The sequence below is a fragment of the Megalops cyprinoides genome, chromosome 25 (assembly GCF_013368585.1).
Source record: "Megalops cyprinoides isolate fMegCyp1 chromosome 25, fMegCyp1.pri, whole genome shotgun sequence".
NCBI classification, from domain to species: Eukaryota; Metazoa; Chordata; class Actinopteri; order Elopiformes; family Megalopidae; genus Megalops; species Megalops cyprinoides.
Window position 1 is genome coordinate 17,455,158 of NC_050607.1, and position 14,718 is coordinate 17,469,875.

Genomic DNA, 14,718 nt, shown 5'->3' on the forward strand with positions numbered 1-14,718 from the left:
GGAACAGACTTCCCCTTAGCAGTCTGTGCATTGGTAGGTTTGTGTCACTCCAGTCTCTGCCCCACAGTTTAAGGAGGTTTCATTACAAAGTTCATGCTACTTACCAGAATACTTGACTCCTCTAATATAACGGTAAACAAACATTAACAATCAGACTGAATTTTTCCAGCTGGCGATGATGGCTCTGTTTCACTTTGTAATCTCAGAATCACTACAATTTCCCCATTATTTCCCCATATTTTAGAAATTACTTAATGGATAAATGCCCTACTTAGTATTCTGCCACAGCTGAATATAATTGCATGATTACAGCGCTTACGGGCTATTCTGCCAATTAAATCACTTTCAGGGTTGCTTTTGGACACGAGGAAGATTGCATATTTCAGTCTCCCAGGTACTTTGATCAGCACTCTCAGCACTCCTGCGTCCTCCTTTCCAGAGATCACCTTTAATTCCTCATATGCAGAATTCAAAGAGAGCTAACACTGTCCAATTACAGTGAAGTCCAGATTAAACATGTCAGACGGTTTATATACGCTTTTGTGGAGGGTAAGAAATCCAGAAACCATCTCATCTAGTGCGAGGGAAAAAAATTTCTTAGCAGTGACATCTGTGAAAGGACGATGAATAATGTAATATTTTGCTTTTTGCGCCGTGGCCTTTTTCTCAGCAGGGATAATAATTGCGAGTTGTTATTCAAAATGACATTTACAGTCTGAATGAGTATTTCTGCTTTTATGAGACCGATATCTTTGTAATATCCATCGGTCACACTGCATTACGAGACACAGCAACAGGAAGGCAGAGCAGCTCCGCAATCTGTTTGTCACGGGTCCCGTACAGTGAATACAGCTCCGAGCTCAATCTTGCCTCCATTCCACATCTCTTTGACAGCAGTTTAATAATTCAATCAATCAAACCTCCCGTGCTCCTTTAATGAGTTATCTGAAGAGATTTTAAATAGTTGCCTAATCTACCTTTTTTAAAGTTGGGTGAACGTGTCTCCCCCCCCCCGTGCCCGAGTGTCCGTGTCACTGTAAGTCATCTGGAAGAGATGCGCAGCAGAGATAAAGCGATCGGTGAGAATCTAATGAAGGACTGCCTTCCCTGGGCCCGCCTGACAAGCCGGAGCCAAACTTGAAGAGGAACTTTTGGTAACAAAGCAGCTGCTAATTAAACAGCGCTGAACAATGTGACAGAGCCCGAGATAAAATCTGCCCATCAACGCCGGCGACTCCTCAGGAGAGAAAGAGCGGGAGGGGGGAGGGGGGGGAAGGGAGACGGGTGGACTGCGACTTCCTGCCCCGGCTGCCGTGGCGACGAACGCCGTCTCGCTTTCTGCTCTTTGAGGGTGTGCTTTTCGCTCTGGCAAGCACCGAGTGACACTTGAGCGCACTGCTGGAGCACGTGTGAACTTGTCAAATAGGACTTACTACACAGAGAGAGCCAAAGAAACGAGCAGCACAGGGCAAATTATGTTAGCTTTCTGTAAGCCTATTTCCTGGAATCATAAACACATTCAGAAATTTAGCAAACAGTGCGGCACTTGCAAGCAGTTCACATCTAAATATGTAAAGTTATGGCCATTTGAGAAACACCCTGAATGTTATCAGCCAGCTGAAGGCAATTGAGATGTTATACGGTCCAAGTGGGTGTAATGTAATGTAATAGTGGGTTATGCTGGGCTGGGGCAGCAACATAAGAAATAGAACCAGCGCAACAAAAGTGAAGACAAGGCAAGTGTTCTGGGACAGAATCACCAAACTGCACAGGAGTGAAAGTCCAGAAGGACAGAGCAGAGGGTACTGCAGGCCCAGGGGGTGTGGTTTGACACACACCGCAGGGTAGCTGAGTGATTCTGTGGGGCTGTGAAGGCTAGTGTCCCACGGGATCGAGAGCGAACACAAACGCATCTCCAACACAACAGCTGGTCCAGTTAAGACTAGACTCAGATGATGCGCTCGAGACAGAAATTAAGCAGCGAGACTACTGACTATGCATTCTTGATTTGCATATTTTGAAATGTTTGGCAGCGCACTGAATTTGAGAAAGGAACTTTTAATGCGCATATGTTTTTAAAGACACACATAATAAACCATATGTCACTCCCTCTCACGCTGCACCCTGGAGGTTATAGTTACGTATAGAAATAATCCCTGCTGTTAGTGATTATTTTCAGGATACAGGAGGTATGAAAAATGTACTTAACTGCAGTCTAATACTGAGTTTGGTCTAAACTGTGTTTCCTTTTTCATGTGATGTCCTGCTACCTCAGACTGCTGCTGTCTGCAACAGAGTCATGGCTGAAAGTGGCAGAAGGAGCTTAAAATTCTAAAAAGTGAACAATGAACAGTGCCTTTGTAATAACATTATGTCCTATTTTAATTTGATAGCTCTGTATCAACTACTCACAAACTGTTGTGTGTGTGCCTGTGTGTGTGCATATGTGTGTGAAAAAGTGAACAGCAGGACTGTATTCCTGGCTTAGAGTGTGTGTGTGTGTGTGTGTGTGTGTGCGGGGGGTAAATATATGTGTGTATGTGTTTGTGTATATGCATGTGTGAATTCTTAAATTGAAAACTCAAGGCGCTTCAAATTCATGTCTATATGTATGACACTCCCTCTCCCACCACCCCCTCCGATAATCTCACACTCACTCATCAGCAAACTGCCTACTTTGCTAAGGAGATTTTCTCCTTGCACCACATTACTAATCTCATCATAAAGCCTGGAGCCTGCTCCAAGCTTAATGGCAGAGCTTAACTTAGCTTTCATTTAGCCACATTTTTAATTAACAAGAATAAACTTTTCAAGGCGCTTTCATTTCAGTCACCAGAAACGTAATAAAGATGCAAACAACATCGGGGAAAATGTCTGTGGCTGAATTAAACAGCCCCTCCGGATGCTGTAATGATTGTGCCGGTTTTACCGTGTGTGTGTGTGTGTGCGTGTGTGTGTGTGTGTGTGTATGTTCCAACTGTTGGGAGACAGCGTCTGTGTTATCAGCTCATCTCAGCTGCAGGCTCCAACTAAAAACATAAGACTTTGCACGTTGCAGGATTTGTAGAGAGAAACAGCTACACGGACTGAGGGATAGAGGCAGAACACAAGGCAAACAAACAAAGCCAGCACATGCAATCATAACTTATCTATAATTCTGCTACATAATGATGCTCATTTAAAAGTGACCTGGGGTGGTATGGCGTCTTGGCCAAACATACCAAGTTTTCATAAAGTAATAACTGGGTCTGTCCAGCATATTTCACTTCACATACTTTGTCCCTGGGTTTCATTTTCTAATTATGTTAAGTGTAAAAGACAGACATACTTTAGAGAACAAAGCATAGCGCTCTTCTAAGCAGTTTCCCTGTTTCTCGGGTAAATTAAGAACAGGAGTAACTGTGCTAAATTAACAGCAAAGCCTACAGTAATGAGGGATGTCAGTGATTCAGGCATGCAGGAATCAGACGTTCAGGTAGCCCATGTGTTGCTGCACATATGATCACCACAGCAGCCAGCGGTGATAGCGGAGGCAGGACAGCTTCTCTGACAGACGGCTCCCGCCTCAGTTAATCAGCATCTCCCGATTAGCCGGGACGGACGCCTTCTTTCTAAAGACACAGCGTGGTGTGCTTCAAAGCAACATGCCAATACTGGCTAAGGAGTCTCTTGCAAAAAATGACGGTTAGGGAGAGCCGGTTGTTAGCGAGCGCCGCGCTGACTGACTGACAAAGAAGCACTTCAGTGAGAGAGCTTCCCCCCCCGCTGTGCGAGGAGTGTATAGAACGAGCACGGCAGCTCAGGCTGAAAGCCCCGGCTCAATCAGCGCTAATGAAGAGCAGGCTCTGCACTGCGGGTCAGGGTCAGCAATCCTCCCCGACGGCGGTCCAGAGGACAGCGCTCTGCTCCACGTTTCCCAAAACACCCGCTGTAAAAGCAGGGTGGGTGTCTCTCCTTCACATTACATTTATTCATTTGGCAGACGCGACTTACAAGTGAGGCAGAGTGCAACACCAGCAAATAGCCGTATAAGGAGTCAACAATATAAGAAGTGCAGCTTCTAATATTTTTCAATAGTTTCAATAGTTGGCCAGACAATGTACAAGCTAGCTAATAGAGGTACAAGTGCATGAAACCAATCTGAAAAGTTTTTGAGGAAAACAAAGATTAAGCTGTAAGAAAATGCTTTAGGTGGTAGCATTTCAGCTGTTCGGGTGAGTGGGGAAGAGCTGTGTCTTCAGATGTTTCTTGAAGATAGTGAGGGACTCAGCAGATCAGGTGGAGTGCGGAAGTTCATTCACCAGGGACCTATGATGGAGAAAGTTCTGGATAGGGATTTTTGTACCACGATGTGACAGGACCACCCGACGCCATTCGGTAGCAGAGCGTAGTGGTCGGGAGGGGACATAGGCTTATAGTAGTGAGTTCAGGGAGGTAGGTGCAGTTTTGTTGGTCTCTCACGCCCACCTCATCTTCTTAATGATTTATACATCGCAGCATAACACACTGAAGGAGGGTGCATGTTAAACAGGAGTCTTAAAATGCAAGCAATGATGCAAAGCAAAAGCTGTCAGAGGGGGGATGGGTCTCTGAATGCCTGCCAAGGTGCCCTGTGTTTCAAACTGAACTGAGTGCAGCAGCTGCTGGGCACAAATGCTACAGTATTCTTTGTTTTTGACAGCATTGTTGATTATAACTACAAAGTCCAGTTATTGCAACCTCCCCAATGCTGAGTTTACACCACTGAGTCTAATTGATTTATGTGGATCCAAGTATAATGTGCTGATTTAGAGAGACCCAGCACACACTTGGAGGAGGCTTCTGCTAAAAACAGTAACAGACAATGCAAAGTCATTATGAACTCTGTGCTATTTATAGTGTGTGTAGCACCACCCTGTGTGATAACTCATGGAAAGCATTCTTATGCTAAAATAATAGGAATATGCACGAGACAGTTTCCTGTTTTTCCATCTGAGTGAGGCAGAGGGACAAGAGAACAATGAGCAGAGAAATTAGAAGGAAACTGACTTGGAACAAACCAGCAGTCCTTAAAGACGTGCCCTCAGGCCAGAGGTGAAACATGCTCCGAAACACTGCTGCTCGGCTAAAATTACCCACTCACATGTAACTGCTAACAAACACCTCTTTGAACCTACAGTAATGCTTTAATCTTCAATGTCACACAACTAAAAAATGGTCATACACATAAAGTTTACACACGTGTAAGTTTACACAGGAAGTCCACCAATCAGACAGATCAGTCAATAACAGGAGGCTTATCGCATTCTACTGAGGGTGAATTTGAACATTGGGATAGTTCTGTCAAGAACCCAAGAACCCTCAGCACAGGCAGAGGTGGGACGACAGGTGGGAGTCCCTGAAGACCTCAGCAGCAGGAGTCTTAGGGATGAGCGACTTCCCATAAAACCCTTATGTAACCCAGAATGCAACCATCACACTCAGAGACAGCTGAGAGTTAACACAGGGCAAGAGTGCACACGGCTTTTGCAATAGGAAGCTGTATCTACTTTCTACAGATGTGTGTAATAAGAATGCGGTATGAAATGAAAATATAGTAGAATGTATGACTGTGATTTTCATATGTGCAATGTATTCTGCAATGCTTCACTGTTGCAATTTTTACTTACAAGCAATAAATGACAGTAAAGTGACACATATCATAAACGGCAATATATGCTTATAGCATTACATAATTGTAATTGCCAATAATGTTATCCTTATGTTCCCCTTACATTATTTTCACAGCAGTGTGCAACTGCATTGTTACATACCACACCACAATACAACGCACATCAACCAAACCTGAACTGCAGCACACGGTCCCCACCTTAACGAGCCTCACCTTATTAAGCAGAGAAGATGGGTTTACGGCGTTACAGTCCGTTTCTCCTCGGCCCTGAAACAGAAACACAAACAGAGAGATCATAATACGGATCGTCCGCCAGAGGTGGTCAGAGAATGCTGATTCCGAGAATTCAGCCAGGCAATCAAACCACGAGACAAGCCACATCCACAGTTATCAAGCTGTATCTCACAAAACCGACCCACGGCATCTTATTAACAAATTGGTTTCGATTAATCACGCCTTACGTTCCTCCACGGATATTACATTAAGTGTTAAGAGGGTAATCAACCTGGTAATGGATGATGAAAACCCGGTGATAAATTGTGCGCAATTAGCAAATAGAGGATTGTATCCGTATTTTAAACCTTTATCGACAAGTCGCCATCTATCAGAAAACGCCTTGTTGTGATGTCAGGAAGATGAGGGAAAGGTATGAGTCTTTAGAGTCTCACGTTCTCTGCTGCTGGGGACAGAGGGGCAGCTGGGCTACTAGAGGAGAGCATATTGATCCTGTGAGGTGAGGTGCGTTACAAAGAGGCCACCTGCACAGCCCGCAGCCCGGACACAGCACTGTCACTGAGGAGGGGTGCCTATGAGCGAGACACTGCGGGGACCGGTGCAGAGGCCTCTTTCATATGAGCATTGTTTCCTCTTTGGCCTGTGCTGAAAGGGCTGCACTGTTCTCTCCTACCCTCCCTCGCTTTTACCGAAGCTTGGCTCAAAGGCAGGAGGGTCGTGGGCACCGTGCCCACTGTCGGGCCTCGCATGTGGGGGCACCCTGCTGACTGAAACGTGCCCTCTGTTCCCCTGCTGTCTGGGACACATTCCACCATGGGAGCTCAAAGAGAGCTGGGATTCAGCCAGGACGGGTCCACCATGGGAGCTCAAAGAGAGCTGGGATTCAGCTAGGACGGGTCCACCGTGGGAGCTCAAAGAGAGCTGGGATTCAGCCAGGACGGGTCCACCGTGGGAGCTCAAAGAGAGCTGGGATTCAGCTAGGACGGGTCCACCGTGGGAGCTCAAAGAGAGCTGGGATTCAGCCAGGACAGGTCCACCGTGGGAGCTCAAAGAGAGCTGGGATTCAGCTAGGACGGGTCCACCATGGGAGCTCAAAGAGAGCTGGGATTCAGCCAGGACGGGTCCACCGTGGGAGCTCAAAGAGAGCTGGGATTCAGCTAGGACGGGTCCACCATGGGAGCTCAAAGATAGCTGGGATTCAGCCAGGATGGGTCCACCATGGGAGCTCAAAGAGAGCTGGGATTCAGCTAGGACGGGTCCACCATGGGAGCTCAAAGAGAGCTGGGATTCAGCTAGGACGGGTCCACCATGGGAGCTCAAAGAGAGCTAGGATTCAGCCAGGAGGGGCTCAGACTCCTTCAAAGAGGGCTTTGAGGGGTCCAGATTCCTTTAAAGTGAGGGAGAGCATGAAGCTGCTTTTCACTCTCCACATTTGCAGGGGATCTTCCTTGTCCTGCTGAAGAAGTCCATTCAAAAACTCTGATCAAAATCAATGTGCCACCTGGCCTTTTCTTGATGAGCCTCTGAAATCAACTTGAGATTATGCTCAATGGAATCAACAGTCTGCACCTGAGAACAGCAGTGTGAAGCCAGGTAAATGAGCATCAGAGAGGCTGGAGACACCGGCAGGTGAAGAAGTCAAGAGGGCCACCTCTCTCGGCACCGGCACAGCTTTGAACAGTAACACTCCCTGACGGCACTGCATTGCCACGGCAATCACACAGGGTTCCCTGCATCCCTATCAGTTCCCATTCCAGTAGTTGCCACCTGATTGGTTCCTGCCTCTAAATCACCTGCCTCCACACAAAGGCCCTTCACAGGCACCATCTGCAAGTCCAAAACATACCAAAAAACACAGCAATCACACGGTACTCTGGAGATGCTGCTTGGGAGGGGGTGTATAGTGGCCTGTAAAATGCAATGCTTCAAACCTTGGAATAGTGAAAGGGAAATGCAGTACTAAACAGATACACAGGTGTGCTTCTTCAGGGGATAATTCATCTCTTGTTTCTGTAAAATGAGCAATTTCAGGCAGCAAAACAAAAAGGAAGTCTCATTAAAGCTGAAGGTTGCAGCAGCTGGTAATGGGACTTTCTACAGAAACATCCAACAGTACAGCTGGGAATAAGATCATGAAAAAGCTTTCACCCAAACAATGACTTCACCATAATTATGTATCTATCAAACACCGAAGATGACGCCTTTGCAAATTCTTTGAATGGCCGGGACGCTATCTATGCAAAAGTTTAATGTGCTTTGGGAAACGGACAAATGGGAACTGAAATTCCAGAACTCTGCAATTGGCATGTTTACCGGTTATGTCCCGTGTTTGAACTGGCCTGTTGAATGATGAGTCATCATGGTGCTCACTTTGGAAAAAAAAAAAAAAACACCTCTGTGATTTAAGCACAGGCCCTCCTCCAGGTAATTTTGTCATTTAACAGACACTTTTATCTAGAGCAACTTACACAGAAAGAATATAAAATGCATCCAATTAAGGCACAAGAACAGCAGTATGCGCCAAACACGCGTCTGAACATGCATCAATCTCTCACAGCGCCGTGACAGGTAATGCTAATGCCATCGTAAATACAAGTGCCACAACAGCTTCACAAGTGCAATACAAGATACGATACAGTACCGCAAACAGCCTTACAAGAGGAAGGTAAAGGTGGAAGCTACAGGCATGACCTGCAGCTTAAGAGCCGCTGATGGTGCTCCACCTGAAAGCCCTCGGCGGCAACTCTTTGAGTAGGATTTTTGAGCACAGGAAGAATCCCTGAGTCAGTGATTTAAGATGAATAGACTGGCAGGTTTGGATGAATGAGAGGAGCAGCTCCTCTCAGCCCACAGATGGCAGCTCCACACAGGAGCCAATTCCACCTCAATATATGGCTGCCTGCTTAATCCGCAGTAATCTAAAACGGCTTTTGGTCGTTCCTGATGTGCTGTCAGTCCCACTGAATGGTCTGCCAAATTTACAAGCCCTGTGGAATGCAAACAGCGATACATATTGCAGTGCAGTCGGTGCCTGCCCACCTACTCAATATGACTTGGACCCAGTCTTTTCCATTTATAAACAAGGGCAGCTAAAAGGGGTTAATGCTGACAACAGAAGGCAAAGTGAATGTGACTGAACGTGTGCTTGAATGGCTTTCTTTACCACATCAAGGGGTAATTACCTCACTGGGGTGTTAGTTTTCAGTACAGAGGTAATTAGCTAATACAGCAATGCAAAGCAATGACTCCAATTTATTTTTCCCCCAGTGATAAAGGGAGACATTCACTGAATGCTGTTGTTAAAGGTGAATATAATGAGCTAACAGGGTTTAAACCAGGGAAACAATGGTTAGAAAAGCTGTTTACGCTCTACTTTATACATATGTGGCAGTGCCATTCTGAACTGGAGGGACAGGTTTTCAAAGAGTCTAACACATACATAAGCTCAAGGCACCTGCCTACCTACCTTTCTAGTGCCTGAAATCAATTAAAGGAGAAAAATGACTTATAGATTATACACTAGGATTGTTACTTTTCTTAATGGACACCTTTACATATTGTGACTTGTATACACACTACCCAATCAGACAGCTGAATGTATCTGCTGATGTAAATGATCTGAAGTATCCTGGTACAGAGCAAAACAGCAAATGGCCATCTAGGGGCTGAACCCGAAACTTTCAGGCTGTCCTTACCCACAATGCCACACTGGAACCCAGCAGAGAGACTGGTCCTTCATCCCTGAGTACAGGGACACATCTGAAAGGTCTGTTTTTGGTGTAGGGGAGAGTTAGTACAGGGCAAACGCCATATTAAGAGGACCACCTGCAGCTAGTTTACCTCCCAGAGGCTCAGGTGACAGCTGAACAGCTGGTATCTGAATGTTCTGGCAAAACTCTTGTCTATTTGCAGAATGCACCAAGCAGCCATTATCAGGCCTGTGCCAGTGCCAAAAATTTTGCACCTAAATACAAAGGACCAAAAAATCAGTTCCATTTATCGTCAGAGTCCTGCAAGTCATAATTATTACTCTTAACTCAGTAGAAGTGCAAATAAATCCCATCCAACTGTTTCAAAGTATTTATTTTGATTAAATTGTGAATATTTCAAAAAGTAGCCTTAATAAAAATACATTGGGTTTAGCAGGCTAACTGCTGCTGCCATTTATTTTGGAAAGGAAATTAATCATAAAATTAGCTGAACAGGCACTTAAACTCGCTGTGGGAAAAAAAAACACAACAAACAAATGAAAAACAACAAAGGTTTCTTTACCTGGGTCACTCGACGTTCTTGAGGAGAAACAAACATTTCCATTTTAGCTGCTTTAGAACAGACCGTGGCAGGACCCCACACAGAGGCACATGGAGAATACAGATATAGTTCACTGTTTTTCGCTAGCTAGCAAGGCTATCTGATATATCAATGTGGCATTGAACATTACATACATGGGTTTTCTTATTCTTGTATTATACATGTTTTTACAAAGAAGAGCTGGTGCCCCGGTACCAAGAAATATACCACAGGGCCATTTCTGAGCTTGGTACCATTTGGTACCAAGCACCAGCAAATCACTGGGTAGTATCTGAGGACAACCACACAAAGCCAACTGTACTGTCATCCACCGCTGCCATACTGAGGTAGTACTGACATATTATTTGCATTACATTACTTATATTACAGTAATATGTCATCGGTAACTTGTACAACCGTTGTTTTGGGTGATCCTATTTATATGCTGGAGTTGATTGGTGGTGGGGTGTAGAGGTGGCGTGGTGCTTCCTCCAGAACTTAAGTTATTAAACTGTCTCTAATTAGCATCTGATTCCAATGCATTTCCAAAGCTGTTCATTGTGCCATTGTCACATTTTTCACCCCCCCCCCCCCCCCCCCCCCAACCGCAATAATCATTTCATTATCACTTCAGGGAGGAGTTGGGTGGCACTCAATCATAAGACTAAGGGATGTGGGGGAGTAGTCTTTTTTTTCTGCAGGTGTCTAATCACTGCTCCTTTTCCAGTTTAATAAATTCTCCTGGCTGGGCCTCACATTGCCAGCTTCTTCAGTGATTAGTCCCAATATACATAACAATACCAGCCTATAGAGAGAAATCAGTACTCTCACACCCCTGCTATCAATGTGCATGAAATGGAAATGCATACATTAATACTCACACCGAGAGCCTTACGGTTACAGATGTGCTGTCATCCCTCGACATCCCTGTGAGAAGATTACGGCGCCGCAAAGCAATCAACATGCACAGCCATGTCATTTTTTTATTTTTAAATAATCACAAGTGGAAATTAATAGTAAGTGCGCTTAATAATAGATAATGGTTTATCGTAATCCGGACTGTTGGGTAATCAGTAAATAAGGGCATGACAAGACTAACCTTGATTTGATTGACAGGGCAAAGAGCGAAAACACGGGCCATCCGTCTCCTGAGTAAAAGTTTCTTTCTTAAACTGAGGCAATATGCATTGATGATCACTGATTGTGGCCATTAGCACACATCAACTCACAGTATGGGAGATTGTGGGAGCAGCTATGAAGCTGATTGTCACGCTACGGGGTAACTCCTATAATTAAAAGAATTCAGACATACGCCTCAATCAAGAGTTACAAGCTACACTTGACCCATAAAATACCCACACCATGGGTATATTTCTTCAGAAAAGTGTTTAATTTAATCATGCCCTGAGGAGATTTACAGAGGGATCAGAGCTGTGACAACAGGCCTTTTCAATAAGCAGTACCCTCCTATCCATCGAGATACGAGCTGCTCTTATTTTCCTTTTTGGAGGACTTGCATTTCTTTTCTTCATATGGTGGTCTACTAAGGGTGCTGACAACACTGACAATGCCGTTTCCATGGTCTAAAAGTAGGAGGGGTCTCTTCACACTGATTGGCTGTGGTGTGGATCAAACTGAGGCCACATGTTGGATTTCCCATTCCATGGGGAATGTGTTGAATCCAGGGGCACATGGGCGTAATGAGACTCTCAGTGTCTCTGGGGTGAATGAGTGGGACTCTCCACAGAGGCCCTTCTTGGCCCCTCACGTGACATTGCTTATTATTATGCAAAAAAGAAGAAGAAAAAGAAACGGTGAAGCTTGCATTGCTTGTGCTGCCACGACAAACATTCCGCACTGTCAGCTAATAAACACTTGTGCTGATGAGCGTACTTCCCGAAATGAGTTTTCTGGGGACAAGGCTGAAGACACGGTGTGGACGAAGCCACCTCATGCTAATGGAAACTTTTAGCCGTGACCAGTGATGCCCCTGCCCGATACTCTGCTCCTGTTGTCACGGTGAGGGCTGTGCCGATGAAAACGCTCCATCTCAATCAGCCTGCGCTGCACCCCTCTTGACGTCACCGGCATTATGCAATAACCCCCCCCCCCCCAGCTACCCATCCCCCAAAACAGCTGTGCCTCCTCAGATGGGGGGTTGCTTTCTGTGGAGGATTTCGCTTCGGTTGAGAGAGATTCCCTCAGCACCCTCCCTGACGCTAATTACACAAACACGTGTCCGAGCAAACGCCGTCCGCTGCCGACCCAGGCAGAGCTAATCAAACCGCCGCACTCTCTGTCACCCCCTCTAAAACACGCTTTTCTCTGTGGTCCGATGGCGCGCCTGCTCTCACCTCTCAGCGCGCAGGTATTCCCCCAGCGCAGGGCTGCACGGGCGGGTTATCGCGCTTCCTGCTTCAACCCAGCCGCAGGCGGCCGGCGCACCAGTCCGCTCCTTCTCCGAGAGGACGCGGGCGCCGTGCACGCGCCCTTAACAGCACGCACCGCGAGGCTTCCTGCTCGAAAGCACGCAGATGAATTTGGCAACTCGGGTGTTTCGGATTTCCGGATCTCTCTCCTCGCGGCGGTTTCCGAACCGTGCCCTACCTGTCGTATGTTAAATTGGAAAAAGGACGCCCCAAAATTAAAAGCCCCGTCAACGGCATAAAAAAGTACAAGACAAGTGATACAGCTCACTAAAGCACGCTGGTCTTAAAGGAACGCCAGATGCAGTACGTCAGCCCTCGCGTCTAATTAAAAAAAGGAGGAATGCCGCTTGTCCTACTTACCTTATAGGAACACGGCATGCATTAATAAACACGGGACGGCAAGGGCCTTGCTGTAACCATGGAGATGTTGCTATCTCTGTGCATTTCTGGGAAGTACAGAAAGAATGATACATTTAAGTGACTAACACATCCACTCGCGGCAACCTGAGGGGGAGCACTGTTAGTTTGAGGGGTTGCCATGGAAACTATGAGGTAGACCCACGAGGGGGAAGAATGGAATTCAGAAGAAGGCAAAAAAAAAAAGAAAAACACAGGGAACCTAGCACCTCCCGAGCTGCCAGGGAACCACCCACACACCGAGATCTCTTCCAGGCACTTAAAGACCCAGTCCTTACCATATGGAGGGGACGCAGGGAGTACTAAAGCATGTAACCAGCTTCTTGACAGGGGGAGACAGATTGTGGATCCTTACTGCACCGGCCAGCACTGACCAGCAGCCTTCATGGGAAACACCACAGCAGCCCTTTCAGCATGTCTGATGGACCTTTTATTTACAGATCTTAATTAATGCAGTGATACCTTTAGCTGAATATTAATGCATCCTTGTTTTCAGAAGGGAAGGGGAGAAAAGCTTTGTCATTTCTGACTGGATCTTTTCGGAAATCAAGTGTTGATTCTGTTTTGATCACAGTCATAATGTCAGTTACATGGATAATCAGTTACAATTTGTCACATTTGCCTATCACGCTCCCTTTCCAGAGTGACCTATAACGCACCAGTGATACACATTCTGTGACCTGTCTGTGCTGTGGATTTGTAGCAGAGTGAAACTGCAATAATCAGGGAAGCTGGCGGCATTATGAAGATCATGATTTCATTATGGTCTCATTCCCCCTGACAGCAGAAGACGGAGTGAGAGAAACGTGTTCCCGCCCTCTCTCCTCCGCAGCCCTGACCACCGCTTCACCCCTCTCCCATCCTTGGGAAAATAAACACAGTGCAGGGGGGCGGAGATCAGAGCCCCACGCACTGAACTCACACACAGTTTCTGCACACCGCGAAAGGGAGCCGACGCCAAAAAATGCCTCTCTATCAGAGCCAGACAGGAAACACCTTGGTAACGCTTGGATGCGTTTCCCACGGTTACTAAGGAGCGCTACAGAGCCCCGGCATCTCACAGGAACGCCGGCGCACGCACGCTGAAGGGAAAGCTCCGCCCACCCCTCGCCAGATAAGGGCAGTGTTTGTTTAACATGGGCAGGCCCGAGCCCCATGGGTGCTGCCCCGCTCACAATGCAGCCAGAGCCCTCCACAGGACTGAGCCTGTGGGCCTCCACAGTGAGTGAGAGCCCCAGCCTCCCAGGACAGCTAGGTTATAATCAGAGGGACCTTCAGAAACTAAAGTCAACTTGTCTTTGGCATGGCCCTCCTTTCTAAAGTTGCTTCATGTACTGATCCTGTTGAGGTGACTTATCATATAAACCTCTCAAGTCTGCTCTGTCCTGAACTATCCTGCATGTTCTTCCCTACACGGGTTTACTGAAACTTTTTAATTAGAGAGAGAGAGAATAAAAGTTCTTAAAGTACAAAAAGAAAGTAAAAAGAAGAATGTATTATTTCAAGGTCCGGCCAGATTATGTATGCAAAGATTATGCATGCAAAGTTCCGCTGATGGGGACGGAGGGCCACTGATAAAGCCCAGGGCGACGTGGAGCGGTGGCACCAATGCATTACAGCGGCCGCACAATTCCCACTCCGCCGCACGAATGGCAAAGCAGACATTAGCTTTGATCTCCAGCCCCGGGGACGGGTGGA

At 46.4% G+C, this 14,718-nt stretch overlaps 1 protein-coding gene across 1 annotated transcript in view; it reads right to left on the bottom strand.

Moving 5' to 3' along the window:
- Positions 1–14,718, bottom strand: part of LOC118771975 (SH3 and multiple ankyrin repeat domains protein 3-like) — a 285,841-nt gene that overhangs the window by 255,612 nt on the left and 15,511 nt on the right. Inside the window, 1 exon segment of the mRNA XM_036520181.1 lies at positions 5,864–5,917. The gene's annotated coding sequence lies outside the window, so the exon portion shown is untranslated.